This window comes from Dromiciops gliroides, chromosome 1, assembly GCF_019393635.1.
Source record: "Dromiciops gliroides isolate mDroGli1 chromosome 1, mDroGli1.pri, whole genome shotgun sequence".
Lineage (NCBI taxonomy): Eukaryota > Metazoa > Chordata > Mammalia > Microbiotheria > Microbiotheriidae > Dromiciops > Dromiciops gliroides.
Window position 1 is genome coordinate 707,030,185 of NC_057861.1, and position 14,268 is coordinate 707,044,452.

The 14,268-nt window shown below is 38.0% G+C and overlaps 1 pseudogene; it reads right to left on the minus strand.

The window, feature by feature from the left end:
• Nucleotides 1-371: 371 nt before the first annotated feature.
• On the minus strand, nucleotides 372-13,347 carry LOC122753779 (annotated as a pseudogene).
• Between the last annotated feature and the right edge of the window lie 921 nt (nucleotides 13,348-14,268).

Here is a 14,268-nt window from a genome sequence, read left to right on the forward strand (position 1 = left end):
GTAGATAAAGCACCGGCCCTGGATTTAGGAGGACCTGAGTTCAAATCTGGCCTCAGACACTTGACACTAGCTGTGTGACCCTGGGCAAGTCACTTAACCTCTGCCCCACAAAAAACAACAACAAACAAACAAAACAAAACAAACAAACAACAGTGCACCTAAAGAAACCGCTTAGGGAAATTTAACCAGGATTCAAACAGCACCCACATTTTCCTCTTCTCCCTGAAACACTGGCCTGTCCCTTGTAAAAGAGTCCTACAAAGTGATCTGTTTTCACTGCTACTTTAGAGATCTTAGATTTTTTTTTTCTCTTGGATTACAGGGGTATACATAGCTTCTCACTGCATAGAAATAACAAAGACACGAATTTCTCAGTCATGTTCATATTTCTGTGGCTCTTGCTTATCACTGGTTGGAGAAAAGTAGATGGTAGAGAAGCCTCTGACTTCCCATGGAGAAGGCACCTTACCGGCTGTTGCTTCTCTTTTTACGACAATAAACTGGCATCTTTGTGAGCTTCTCTCTCAGCTCTTTGTATTTGGGCTTCAGGTTCTTGTACCAAGGGGCATAAAATTCTATCAGAACGTCTTTACCAGTATTCACAATTTTATCAGTCCTCTGCTACATTCACCTTCACAGGACCCCCCTCATTCTCTGTAGTTGGGCTCAACCTTCAGGTCTCTCCTTGGGCTGTCATCAAAGTCATTCTGCAGGAACTGCTTAAAGGTCTTCCCATCACGGGGACACATTTCTCTCCTTTCCCAGTTTTGATAGCAACAAAAGGAGCCTTTATAAGACAAATTCAGAAGCTTCACGGTTAAAAGTTTTGCAGCTAACGTCAGCAAAACTAAGTTTCTGTCCAGATCCTGGGAATTTCTGTGCCACTATCATTAATGACTCAGTTTCTCCAGTAGTTGGACCCCTTTGCATTCATCTCATCTCATCCACAGGTAGAGACTTGCCCTTCATTGTCTTTGTTGTTCTCTTAGATGATTTTTTAAAAAACAATTTGCCAATCTTCCCTTCTCTGTCCTTCATAGTGTTTTCCCTGAACTTGTTAATCATACATGGAGGCAAGAATAAAGTGATGTCCTCTCTCTTAGAATCACACTTGTTCACCAAAGCATCAACATTGGTGTATGCAAAGTCACAATTTCCCCTCAAGTTGATAGCTGCTTTTAGGAACACTTAGTAAGAGTCACTGAATGTCTTTGAAGCAACATACTACAAACCTATATTGAATTGTTTGCCTTCTCAATAAGAAGCATGGGGAGTGAGGGAGAGACTTTGGAACTCAATTTTATTTTTTTAATTATAAAAATATTTTATTATTGTCCAGTTACATGTAGAGATGGTTTTCAACATTTGTTTTTATAAGATTTCTAGTTTCAAATTTTTCTCCCTCCCTCCCCCCTCCCCAAGACAGCAAATAATCTGATATAGGTTATATATGTACAATCACGTTAAACATATTTCTGCATTAGTCATGTTGTGAAAGAAGAATCAGAGCAAAAAGGAAAAAACTCAAAAAAGAATTTTTTTTCTGGATTTGGAGAGCATTTTCCATAATGAGTCCTTTGGAACTATCTTGAACCATTGTATTGCTGAGAAGAATCAAGTCTATCACAGTTGATCAACACATAATGTTGATGATACTGTGTACAATGTGGAACTCAATTTTAAAAACAAATGTTAGGGGCAGCTAGGTGGTGCAGTGGATAGAGCACTGGCCCTGGAGTCAGGAGTACCTGAGTTCAAATCCAGCCTCAGACACTTAACACTTACTAGCTGTGTGACCCTGGGCAAGTCACTTGACCCCAATTGCCTCACTAAAAAATAAACAAACAAACAAATGTTAAAAATTGTTCTTAAATTATATTAATTGGGGGGGAAATTTTAAAAAGAAACATACTACAGAAACAGCTTTGTCCCTAATGAACTTCTCGAATTCTTTGGGAATCATGAGAGAAACAAAAGTCGGGGGGTTACCTACTTCTTCAGATGACTGACAATTCTATGGGCTGTTGAAAGGCCCATTTGATTCTTCACCATTTCTGAATGTCTTCAGAGTAGATGGTCATATTTCCTTACAGATGTTTGCTATATGATTCTATGTTTATCATGATATGTGCTTTGAGTTAAAGGAGTGGCCAACCTTTGTTAAAGGAACGATTGCTTTTAGCCTGGTTCCTGCAGCTTCATATGCTGGAGCAAGTCTCTTTCAAAATCCACATCAGGGTGTTAAGAACTTCACCAGCATGAGGCTGATATTGCCCATTTGGGTCACACACTGCTTAAAGTTGTAGTCTGTGAGTTCTAGCACATCTGGTGATGCATCAACCACAGGGCGTGGCCAGGAGCAGTGCCAGACTGGGAAACAGAGAGGCGGAAATGCAGGTGCTCACCACTGGTGGAGTAGATAGCTAGGGTCAAGGCAAGAGGGAGGGAAGTTGGGCTATGGTCTGGGCCATGCTGGAGCTCTCACTCCTTTACACTCTTTTGTTTTTTTTTTTTGTTTTGTTTTGGTGGGGCAATGAGGGTTAAGTGACTTACCCAGGGTCACACAGCTAGTAAGTGTCAAGTGTCTGAGGCCGGATTTGAACTCAGGTCCTCCTGAATCTAGGGCCAGTGCTTTATCCACTGCATCACCTAGCTGCCAACTAGCTGCCCCCTCCCCTTTACACTCTTAAAAATTATTGAGGGGGCAGCTAGGTGTGTGTGTGTATATGTATATAGATGTATATAGAAACACACCCACATATGTGTATATCGCTTTAACCCCATAGATTCACTGAAAGGGTCTGGGGATCACACTCTGAGAAACACTATGTAAACTTCATGAGGGCAGGGAACATGTTTTATTCGTCTTGGTGCAACTGGCACAAAGCACAGTAGGAGCTCAGTAAGCATTAAAAAAAAAAAAAGGATAGTTAGATGAATTCATCTGCTGACCTGGCAAGTTCTCTTAGAAGGGAGCGTGGGCTGAGCGTGTTAGGGTCATGACCAATGGCTGTCTACAAGCTGATAAAGCATCCAGTAACCACTGTTTTGTACTGTTTCCATACCAACTTTAAAAAGTTATTATGAACGTTTAGTAACTAATAACCAACACAATAGCTCTTGCAAAAGTTATTATGAAGATACTATGATCATTAACAAAGACAGAAAAATCAAATAGACATACAAAACAAGGACAATTGTTTTTAAAACCCTAAATGTTTAATAAAGAATAACCAAATTAATTCATAAACAACAAAAATGTGTTTGCTCTGTTTCTTTCCAAATCTAGCTGAAGTTCTGTTGCCTCTGGCTTTCTCTCTTCTCACAAATACATAGATAGGAGGTAGCATAGTACAGGGGATAGAGAAGGGTGATTGGGTTCAAGCCTCACCTCTGACATAGACCACCTATGTGATCCTGGGCCAGTCACTTGATTTCTCAGAGTCTCAGGTAACTTTTTATGATTATGCATTGCAGAACAGTTATTGATCTGCATTGGCAAAAAGAGTTTACTAATCAGGAACTCCCTTACCCTGATGAAATCTCAGACATGGACAAAACAAAACAAAAAATGCATATATCTATAAGCACAAACTACCTTTACCTTTAGCAGATGAGCTACTCTTCTGCATTCTGCAGTTTTGAAGAGTTACCTGAGACGCTGATACATAAGCAGAGTGGGACTCGAACCCTGGGCCATCCTGAGTCCAAAGAAGGTTCTCTATCTGTTTGTCTCAGTATATATCTAAAATCAGTGTGCATTAAGCGCTGGTTCTGTAAATGTTACTTTGCTTTACAAAGGTCTTTCCATATTACCTTGTTCACTTCATATTTGTTCTTTCTAAAGCATGATAATATTTTTAAACATTTTTATTCAAAGTTTTGACTTCCAAATTCTATCCCCCCTTCCCTCTCCTCCCTTCTCCCTGAGGTGGTAAGCAATCAGATATAGGTTGTACATGTACAATTATGTAGAACATTTCTATATTAATCATTTTGCATAAGAACTCAAATAAAAGAAAGTGAAAAGTAGCACACTTCAGTTATATTCAATCAACATCAGTTCTTTCTCTGGAGGGGGATAGTATGCTTCATCATTAGTCCTTTAGGATTTTCTTGGATCGTTGTATTGCTGAGTATAGCTAAGTCATTCCTAGTTCTTCATCGAACAATATTGCTGTCACTGTGTGCAACGTTATCCTGGTTCTGTTCACTTCACTCTACATTATGTAAATCTTTCCAGGTTTTTCTGAAATCATCCTACTTGTCATTTTTTCTTTCTTTCTTTCTTTCTTTTTTCAGAGCAATGAGGGTTAAGTGACTTGCCCAGAGTCACACAGCTAGTGTCAAGTATCTGAGGCCGGATTTGAAATCAGGTCCTCCTGAATCCAAGGCTGGTGTTTTATCCACTGCACCACTTAGCTGCCTGCTACTTGTCATTTCTTCTAGCACAATAATATTCAATCACAATCATATACCACAGTTTCTTCAGCCAATTGATGGGTATCCCTTTGATTTTCAATTCTTGGTCACCACAAAAAGAGCTGCTATAAATATATATATTTTTAAACTTTATTCTTTTTTTTTTTGTGGGGCAATGGGAGTTAAGTGACTTTCTCAGGGTCACACAGCTAGTAAGTGTCAAGTGTCTGAGGCCGGATTTGAACTCAGGTACTCCTGAATCCAGGGCCGGTGCTTTATCCACTGCGCCACCTAGCCACCCCCTATATATTTTTAAAATAGGTATTTTTCTATTTTTTGGATGTCTTTGGGATATAGCCCTAGCAGTGGTATTACTGTATCAAAGGGTAAAGCATGATAATATTGCAGTGATACAATTTAATTTATTCAACTAATCTTCAATTGTTGGACATCAAAGCAGTTTCTTTTTTGTTATTACAAATCAAGTAACTATGATTATTTTTGTACAGCTAGGCTTTCTTTTCCCTTTAAAACATGTAATCTTAGCAATGGAATGCCTGGGTTAAAGGGTGTGATCAACTTGGTTACTCTTGTTGCTTCCCAAAATGCTTGTGGCTAATATCACTGACAGTTCATTTGGTGAATTGTCTTGATGACAAGTGACATTCAATAGGATGAAAGCAATCTCTTTGAGCTCAAGGTGAAAATTCCAGATGAGGGAAGAGAAAGTTTACTACACATCCAGGCTGGACAGCAGTATTCCATTAAGGGTAAGTTATGACTAGGGATCAAGTATAGCAATATTGGGAAAAGTACTTTCCTGGAGTGGACAAAGATTGATGGGTATTCAGGTTTGAGACATGGTGCTTTTCATTCCTCACTGTGTGACTATGGACAAGCTTTTAGCCCTCTCTGTATCTGCACCTTTAAAATGGAGAAGATAATAATAGGAAAAGACTCACAGAGATCCTGGAAAGAAACTTCTTTGTGAACCTTAATGAGTGATAGAAATGTGAGTTATTAGACATCATTCTAAGGTGTAGAACACAATAGTATAGCAGATCAAACATTGGCATATAATGAACTCGATGCTTAGATAAGAAATTCTATGGATTTTTAAAATTGTTTTTTTTTCTCTTCTTTTTTTTTAATTAATAAAGTATTTTATTTTTTTCCCATTACATGTAAAGATAGTTCTCAACTTTTGTTTATACTGGCTTTCCAATTTTAGATTTTTCTCCTTCCCTCCCCTCCGTCCCCCTTCCCCTAGACAGCAGGTAATCTGATATAGGTTTTATATATATGTATATGTATATACACATAATCATATCAATCCTATTTCTGCATTAGTCATGTTATAAGAGAAGAATCAGAGCAATGATGAAAAACCTCTAAATAGAAAAAACAACAGCACCAAAAACAAAAGAAATAGTATGGTTCATTCAGCATCTATACTCCACAGTTTTGTTTTGTTTTTCTTGGATTTGGAGATCCTCTTCTATCATGATTTCCCTGGAACTCTTCTGTACCATTGCATTGGTGAGAAGAATATAGTCCATGTGGATTTTTTTTTTTAACAAGAATTGGGCAATGTGATTAAGTCATAGTATCAAGTATGGGCTTGGAAACTTGGTTTAGCTCCTCACTCACTCTACTCATAGGTAGGATTAACCCTTATAGAGTCTTCTCTTTTGTAAAACCAAGTGTTAGACTAAATCAGGTGTTCTTAACTTGGGGGTTCATGGACATGGGCCTAGCTCCCATGTCACACTCTCCTTGGAGCCTTCTCTGATTATAGTTGGTTAACTATATTTCAATCCTATGTAGTTTATCTTATGCATTTCAAATTATTCTGAGAAGGGATCCATAGGTCTCACCAGACTGCCAAAGGGACATGGCAACAAAAAAGATTAAGGACCCCTGTAGAAAAAAGAAAATGACAAATGCTGGAGGCGATATGGAAAAATAGGGACACTAATGTACTATTTGCAGAGTTGTGAACTAATCCAATTATTCTGGAGAACATTTTGGAACTATGCTCATAGGGGTATAAAACTGTGCATTCCCTTTGACCCACCAAGACCACTACTAGGTTTGTATCCCAAAGAGATCAAAGCAAATGGGAAAGATTCCATATGTGCAAAAATATTTTTACAGCTCTTTTAGTGGTGGCAAAGAATTGGAAATTGAGGGGATGCCCATCAATTGGGGAATGACTGAACAAGTTCTGGCATATTATTGTGATAGAATACTATTGTGCTATAAGAAATGACAAGCAAGGGGCAGGTAGGTGGCACAATGAATAGAGCACTGGCCCTGAATTCAGGAGGACCTGAGTTCAAATCCGGCCTCAGACACTTGACATGTTCTAGCTGTGTGACCCTGGGCAAGTCACTTAACCCTCATTGCCCTGCAAAAAAAATAAAAGAAAAAAAAGAAATGACAAGCAAGATGGTTTCAGAAAAACCTGGGGAGTTTTACATGAACTGATGCAAAGTGAGATGAGCAGAACCAGAAGATCATTGTGCACAGCAACAGCAATGTTGTTCTGATGATCAGTGGTGAAAGACAACTCAGTAATGCAATGATCCAAGATAATCCCAAAGGACTCATGATGAAAAATGCAGAGAGAAAGAGAAAACTAATGAATTTTGAGTACAAATTGAAGTATGGTTTTTTTGGGTTTCTTTTTGCAGGGCAATGGGGGTTAAGTGACTTGCCCAGGGTCACACAGCTAGCAAGTGTCAAGTGTCTGAGGCCAGATTTGAACCCGGATACTCCTGAATCCAAGGTTGGTGCTTTATCCACTGTGCCACCTAGCTGCCTGAAGTATGTTTTTTTGTTTGTTTGTTTGTTTTGTTTGTTTGTTTTGTTTTTTTTTTTATTTTTTTTTAGTGAGGCAATTGGGGTTAAGTGACTTGCCCAGGGTCACACAGCTAGTAAGTATTAAGTGTCTGAGGCCGGATTTGAACTCAGGTACTCCTGAATCCAGGGCCGGTGCTCTATCCACTGCGCCACCTAGCTGCCCCGAAGTATGTTTTTTTTAAACTTTATTTTTCTTGTTTTGTTTTTCAACATGGCTAATATGGAAATACATTTTCCATGATTTCACATGTATTGTAATTGAGATAATATTGCTAGTATTCGCAGTGGGTAGGGGAGGGATTGGAGGGAAGTAGCAAACTTGGAACTCATGATTAAAAAAAAATAATATTCTAAATAAAGAAATAATTGTAAAAATAATCCCTCAGGTTTATATCATAGGTGATATTTAGAACTTAGACATCATCTAGTTCAGCTTCCGTGTTTTACAGTTGCAGAAACTGAAGCCCAGAGAAGTTAAAAGAACATAGGACTTTACTGACCCTGGTATCCTATACCCCTCCTGATGTTCCTTTAGCCATTCTCTTACTTTTTCATTCTGGCCCTCCTCCCCTTCTATATTCATTCATTCTATCTACGTATTCCGTGGTCATATTTTTCATGCACTTAAGCCATTCACTTAGTATTCACACCTAACTACTCAATTAAATTCAGGATTCATTTAAGAATAGCATCCCTGTTGTGTGAATAGAGAAATCTGTTGGGAAGCAAAAGGGAAATCAAAACCTTTTTTTTCTAGGGCAGGAAAGGGGGGAAGGAATGGGGAGAAGTAAGGGCCAGAAGGAAGGGTGTAGAAAAGGAAAAGCCTTTAATGAAGAGACAGCTAGTTTTCAGTTGAGGCACACAGTTAGAGGTAATAAGAAACAAGATGAGTCTAAAGTGGTATTTCTTCACAAATGAAGTGGATTTCATAGAGAACAATAGAAAGGGGGAAAGTAGAAATGTGTGAGTTGGAATGGGAACTATGAACTCTGGGTCTGAATTGGATTAGAGAGGAAATAACAGTCATACTTGGCATTCACATATAGCACTTTAAGGTTTGCAAAGCACTTTACATACATTATCTCTAATAGCTTATGGAAGGAGTGTGTGCCAGGAACAGACAACATATTAATGGTAGGGATGCACCAGGTAAATGGAGCCTCATTAATTAGAGAAGTTTTAGGACGAGAGTTTAATCCCATTCAATTCAGCAAATAGTTATTAGTAATCTTGTAGCTGCTTTTTAAAAAGCCTGCCATTACTTCCTGAGTTCTTTTGCTTATTCACTCAAAATCTCTCTTGGATTCACCCCTTCCTTTTGATTTCTATCACCCTTGCATGGACTCTTATCATTTCATGCTGAGGTTGCTGTTGTTGTTCATCTTTCATTCTCCAAGAGGACCAATGACATCATGAGGGTGATGTCTTGACTTTCTTGTGAATTTTTTTAAGTGAAGTCATCAGCAGCACTCTCTCTTCCATAGTCATTGGAGTCCAGTGGCAAGACAAAAGTCAAGATGGTTGGTGATGGCCCAATTGGATTGATGTAATTAGATTCTCTGGTCTCTCCCCAACCAATCCACCCTGCATGTCACAAGCATATTAATTTTCCTAAACTGTAACCTTGATAATTTTAGTCCTCGCTCAAAAAACTCCAATGACTCCTATTGTTTTCTATAGCCAATTTACATTTTTCTATCTGGTTTTGAAGGGTCTGTATAATTTAGTTTCATTCTATCTATCCAATCTTCCTTCCACTCTGAATATAAACTCTACACTGCTCAGATTGGTCTCTTCATTGTGCTACCAAGGGTCTGCTGATTCCCTTGTCCATGACCTTCCTCCTCCTCCTCCTCCTGCCTCCCTTCCATCTCTAAATCATACTCTTCGTTTAGGGCCTAGCTCCCATGTCACACTCTCCTTGGAGACTTCTCTGATTACTCTAAAAAACACTCATTTATCCCTTCTCTGAACTATTATATTTAATCAGTACCAAATAGACAGCACTTATTTGTTTTCTAATTATTTCATATATCTTATTATTTTCTTTCTAATTGTTATGTTAGACTGTAACTCCTCTGAGGACAGTATCTGGACCTTCTCTCTTTCTTAGGCATCTCTCATTGCACCTTGTATAAGACATAGTACACAAAAGCTTCATATTTGATTGGAATAGATTTTACAGATTTATTTTAATCAAGAAATGGGTGATGTGATTATGTCATAGAGTCAGAGGAGTGTTTGAAGAATTAGGGTTAGAAGCAATAAGCATATCATCAAAACAAGAGAATACATTTTTTGTTTCTAGGGTTCCTGTTATGTTCTTATATAATGCAAACAATAAGCCAGGTTTAAAATAAACTGTTTTTTGTTTGTTTGTTTTTTGCAGGCAATGGGGGTTAAGTGACTTGCCCAGGGTCACATAGCTAGTGTCAAGTGTCTGAGGCTGGATTTGAACTCAGGCACTCCTGAATCCAGGGTTGGTGCTTTATCCACTGTGTCCCCTAGCTGCCCCCAACTGTTTCTTTTAATGATTGAATATTATGTAAGTTATAATAAAAATGTCAAAAGACTATAATAAAAATATTTTCTCCCGAGATTTGAGATTATATAAATTCTAGGCAGTTGAGGTGACATACTCTTAAATTAAATTAAGTAAACCATACTTAATAGTAGATTAAATTAAGTAAATCATACTAAATAGTAGAATTGGGAAGCTGTCTAGGAAAAGCTTTTTTAAAAAAGAAAAAAAGGTAATTTCCTGTGGAATACTAATGAAGTCTTTGTAACCGAAATGTTTACCAGTTAGACACCACTGTGGAGATCCACTAAGTGTGAAGTTAACCTCTTTAATTCGACATTTCTCAAAAGTACACGCTAGTCCTTTATGCATGCTGGCTCATACATAATGCAAAGAAAAGGTGATGGTATGGGAAAAGGGGGGGGGAGAGGAGGGTGGCACAGGAAGAACATAAAACCACAATAAATGAGCTTATACCACATTATCTCATCTAGAAATGACACTTTAAAAAACAGATCAAATCTAACAATGAACAAAGTTGTCCACTTTTCTTATATTAAGTACCACTCCTTTGTTCATGTTCTTCCTGACATGGAAAACCCTCTGAAGCTGATTTCAAATATGCCAATAGGCAAGTGAGACAGGGCACTATTGTCCCACTTCCTTTGTTTTAACTCTAATACAAAATGTATCTATTTTGTTTTGGTATCTTCCAGGGCTGGATTTTATGGGACCATTTGTCCAATTAAGTTGAAGTCTGCATTATTTAGTAGTATGGATAAAGATTCTGAAAGAAATAATCTTGCCACTATTTCCTGAACTGTTGTGGAGAAGAAAAAAACAACAAAGATAAAAATGTTTTTCTTTGTTCATAGATTCATATTTATTTTTATGAAGCACCCCCCTCACACACAGATTCAGTTTCAGAGTAACTACCTGGGTCCCTTATCTACTCAAAACTATTGTTTACAAACCCCTCTTTCCACTGGATCCTTTCAATCTCAGCTTCTACTCCAATGTGTGTCCTAGATTCTCAGTCACACTTTTGTGGGTTGGTGACCCAGCTTCTAGCATGTGGCATTGAGCACAGTACCTTGCTTAATAGACTAGGCTGACTGGTGTTGTAGAATGCCATGGTTTCAGATACACATGGCCTACAAAAGAGAGTGATCTGCATCTATTTGTCTTCTTTTGAACTTTAAACTGGTGAGTACCTCAACATGTCTGGCAGGCAACAGCTTCCAAATTAGTACTGGTCAAAAGATTTCAGGGGGTTGTGTTTGTTCATGTTTGAAATTAAAATAATATATAACCTCAAAACTTATCAGTAAAAGTGCTCTTTAAATCGAAGGACTCAGATTTTAGATGGGACAACATCTCATTGTCAGGGAATTCTCCGACAAATCCAGTGGGCTTCTTTGTGGGGAGAGGTCACCTTTCTGGTATGAAACCATTTCCAAGCTCTCTATGTTGACATCGGGATGTAACACAAAGTGTTCACTTGGATTTACATAAACTAATTCTGAACCATTCAAGAAACAGTTGACTAAATCCTTGAAGGCCTACTCTCCTTTCTCATCTCAACAATTTCCAGATGGTGTCAAACACTCAAGCCAGATTTCCCTTTATTGTTTTTCTGCTTCCAGTTCTTCCCAACTATATATACATAAGTGAGCTCACTGAAAAGTTGTGTGATGATGGCATTCTTTATTTTTTTTTTTTTGTGGTATGTGTGTGTTGTGGTTTTTGTTTTTTCAATTATTTATTTTAATTTTTTTCAATTACATGTAAAGTTATTTTTTGAGTTCCAGATTTTTCTCTCACCTTCCCTTCCCTCCCTGCTCCCGAAGCCAGTAAGCAATTTAATATAGGTTATACATTATACATTACAATCATGTTAAACATATTTCCATATTAATCAGAACAAAAGGAAAGAAAAAACAAGAAAAAATAAACAAGAACAATAACAAAAAAGCAACAACTAAAGTGAAAATAGAATGCTTCAATCTGCATTCAGACTCCATAGTTCTTTTTCTGAATGTGGAGAGCATGTTTCACCATAAGTCTTTTGGCATTGTCTTGGATCATTGTATTGCTGAGAAGAGTTAAGTCTACCACAGTTGATCATCACACAATGTTGTTGATAGCATGTACATGTTGGTTCTGCTCATTTTCCACTCAGCATCAATTCATGTAAGTCTTTCCAGGTTTTTCTGAAATCTATCTGCTTATCATTTCTTATAACACAATAGTATTCCATTACATTCATATATTACAACTTGTTTAGCCGTTATTCCCCAGTTGATGGGTATTTCCTCAATTTCCAATTCTTTGCTACAACAAAAAGAGCAGCTATAAATACTTTTGTATATGTGGGTCCTTTCCCCCTTTTTTTTAATGATCTCCTTGAGCTATAGACCTAGTAGTGGTATTGCTAGGTCAAGGGGTATGCACAGTTTTATAGCCTTTTGGGCATGGATAGTAGCTGATAAATCTTAGAAGCCTTTCCATCTCAAAAAAAAAAAATGGACATGGGAAACTGATCAGTGCTTCTGTCTTTTTTACCTCAGTATTCACTCACTGGTGAATCATAATGTGATTGCCCCCCTTCACATGGGTGCTACAGGACTGACCCTTGCCAAGTGATAGTTTTAGACCACTGCTAGCCAATCTAAAACTTTCAGGAGCCTTTTCTTGTGTTCTTCCAAAGACTTTCTAAATGTGATATCATCTAGACAGTAGCTGATATGACCTATTACTTTCTCTGTGGGGGACTAAAAAGTGGTGGGCTCCCTTAGAAATTCCTTGGGCCATGAACCCAAACTGTTCAAATCCTACCTAAAAGATGGCAGTCATTATTGCCCTTATCATCTTCTACCATGGAAATCTAATGATACCTACTATACCAATGAAATAACCACTATACCAATGAAATACTGAAAAACACTAGGTGCCTAACAAACAGTCCAGGGTGTCTTGAACTTGGGGCATGGTTTATTGGTCTACTGTATTTCTCTTATCCCATGGCTGATAATGTATATACCTGAATCATCCCAGTCTTTCCCCATACCATAAAGAAATATGGACTCCCAGACTTCATGCTACTCTGGCTAACACTTGTCATTTCAGGTGAATCAGGACATCTGCATTATAGAGGACAAGTTTCTAAGAATTATTCCAAAAAGATGAGTACTGTTCCATGGACACACTACCTATTGCATTCATGCAGTGAAAACATGCCAGTTCTTGCACTATGTTTCTCCTTCATATTCCTCAAGCACTGGAGAGTTACCAATGTTCAATTTCTCTGGATACAGCCTTGGAGCAGAGAACTTGCTGCTCCTTTGATGTCCTCTGTGACCATTGGTCACTATCTTTTGGTAAGGTTCTGCACAAGAAGCATTGATCATCTCAGTATCCAAATGTTGAGCCCCAGCTCATAGCTGATAACAGTCTTCTACTTTGAACATGCTAGAATTGGTACCAAGCAATGCTAAAAGCCCAGAGGTGTTTACCAGGTCTGGACCCACAAGAATCATGGTGGTTACTATCTTGCTGACACCTACAAATTCCCTAAGGAACTGGAAATTCACTCTACTATAAATCAAATAAAAACCCTTCTCACCAAATCCATAGAGGTCTAACCTTTGCATAGGCTATGTAGGTATATGCTACAAATATCCTTCATGAAATGATTGGAATACAGTTGTCACACAAAATACACTGTTCAGCTCAGTAAGATAGTTTATACCTTGAGTCCTCACTCTCACTCATGCATGGGGTCCTATGATAAGGGAATAAGTTTTTAGGGCATGTATTAAGTTCTCCAAAGTTTATTTTCATACTCATTCCTAACCTTGTCTTTGATTCCTGATATTGGCCCACTGAAGATCAGCTTCTGATAAACTAATGACAGATTCTCCCCTCTAGCACATTTGGTATTTCTGTGGCAACCTAGTCCACAATTATAGCAGCGGATAACTTGGCCTCTTTGGATGAGACCAATTATTTTGGCATTGTTTCTGAAAGAGTTGGCTTGACATCTAATTCCAAATACCTTTGCCCGTATAGAAGGAGTGGTTATTTAAGCTCTTTTTTGGTCATGATTTTTCATCCAATAATTTTTAAATTATCTCTCCTGGATCTATTTTCCAGGTCAGCTGTTTTTCCAAGAAGATATTTCACATTGCCCTCTATTTTTTTTATTCATTTGGATTTGCTTTGTTGTGTCTTGGTTTCTCATAAAGTCACTAGCTTCCATTTGTTCAATCCTAATTCTTAGGCAATTATTTTCTTCAGAGAGCTTTTCCATTTGGCTATTCAAGCTATTGACTTTTTTCATGACTTTTCTGCATCACTCTCATTTTTTCCCTCTCTCTCTCTTACTTTATATTCAAAGTCCTTTTTGAGCACCTCTATGACCTGAGACCAATTCATATTTTTCTTGGAAGCTTTGGATG